Below are 1,926 nucleotides of genomic sequence, written 5' to 3' on the forward strand. Positions count from 1 at the left end.
ATATATTTTTTTTTTAATATGTTTGAAAAAATCCGCAATGCACTGAACCCGCGATAAACGAACCGCGAAGTAGCGAAGGATCATTGTATATCGTCAAGTATTGTATAATAACTGTAAAAAAATAAAGTTCACTACTTCACGGATTTCACTCATCACTGGTTCTTTTTGGAACGTAACCCCCGCGATAAACGAGGGATTACTGTCTTCGGAAAAAATTGCCGAATGACTCAGAGGTTTTGTGCATGGCTGTAACTTGATTGGTTCCCAATGCCATCCACCAATGACAACACAAGTGGATCTATCCCACGTGGAGTGGGGGGGGGGGGGAGGCTGAGAAGATGCACAGCCAATGAACATGGCTTTGCATCTTCTCAGCCTCGCCCAGCACCCTCCCTTCTGTCTTATCACGTGGGTTACTCTTTGATCTTTGGTTAGTGTCTAAGTGTTGTTAACGATGCGATGCGTGCTCGCGTGTGCGCCGTGCGCACGTGTGTGTGTGCGTGTGTGTGTGTGTGTGTGTGTGTGTGTGTGTGTGTGTGTGTGTGTGTGTGTGTGTGTGTGTGTGTGTGTGTGTGTGCGTGTGCGCGCGTGCGGGCGGGCGTGTCTGTCGCGCTAACGCACACGTGGGGCACGTATGTGCGCGGGTGTGTGTGTGTGCGTGTGTATATGTGTGTGGTTCGGGGAAGTGCGAGACAGAGAGAGAGAGAGAGAGAGAGAGAGAGAGAGAGAGAGAGAGAGAGAGAAGAGGCTTATCAGAAAAAAAAAACAACAATATCTCTTCTTTGGCTTATCAGAAAAAAAAAGCAGCATTATCTCTTCCTTCCTTAATTGCCGAATCATTAACACATCGGCTGCACGCCGCGGGATCGCTGGACTGTATACATTTGAAATTTCGTCCCTCTCACATTTTTTGGCTTTTTTTTTATAAATCCTACTTCACGGATTTCATGAATACTGGTTCTTTTTGGAACGTAACCCCCGCGATAAAGGAGGGATTACTGTACATTTTTCAGGTCGGTCCAAATAGTCCCCGGTCTTTTCCATTTTGGGAAGCGACTCCCAACAATGCATCCATTTTGCGGTTGACTTTGGTCAATGCATGAGTCACCCTCCACGTAGGCCGTCAGCGTATTCCCTTCCAATGAAGCTGCTCCAGGTGGCTGAATTTTGCAATAGATCAGAAGAAGACCTGTTATCAAGGGGCCAAAAATGTAGATGTTGTGATGTGTTGTCACAGACCCTCTTCCTTCTGTGTATTTATAACTTGCCCCTTGATTTCGGTGAATCCACTTCCGGGGACCTTCTCTATGTTTCTTGCTTTTAATTATCATGCTGGGTGGGGTGATTTCCGGAAGGTGTTCTCACACCTGCTGTTGATCAGCAATCACTTCCTGTGCATAAGACCTCTGCTGATATGCAAGCGCGTGCCAGATGATTTGATTTGCGCAATGAGTGCGCGACCCTGCCCAGCCTACCGCTGCCTTTCCTCCACAGACTACTTGATTCTTCACTTATCACAAATCACGTGTACTTTTTAAAACTATTGATTCTGTACTTTCACCCCCTCAGACTTTTCCCCTGATATGTGCGATAGATTCCTGCAGTTTTTCATTGATAAGGTTTCTAACAGGACTCTTTTTGCAATCCACTACACTTGAACCCTTTCTCCATGTCCCAGAAATGAAAGTCCTCCGGATTTTCCCGGAATTGCGGGTTTTTCATTATTTTTATGAAAATCTGTCCAGAGAATTGAGGAAAATTTGCTGAAAATTAATCCGGATATTAGTTGACAACATTGTACAAAGACTCGTTTGAGTTTGTTGTTTTGCTTTCACGAGCGTAGCCGTGTTGAAACACTAACACGAGTAACAGTAAAGAGATTTTCGTCTCTTTATAAACACACTTGCTAAACCCCAGTGGAACGAA

The sequence above is a fragment of the Hippocampus comes genome, unplaced genomic scaffold (assembly GCF_001891065.2).
Source record: "Hippocampus comes isolate QL1 unplaced genomic scaffold, H_comes_QL1_v1.1 scaffold15, whole genome shotgun sequence".
Classification (NCBI taxonomy): Eukaryota; Metazoa; Chordata; class Actinopteri; order Syngnathiformes; family Syngnathidae; genus Hippocampus; species Hippocampus comes.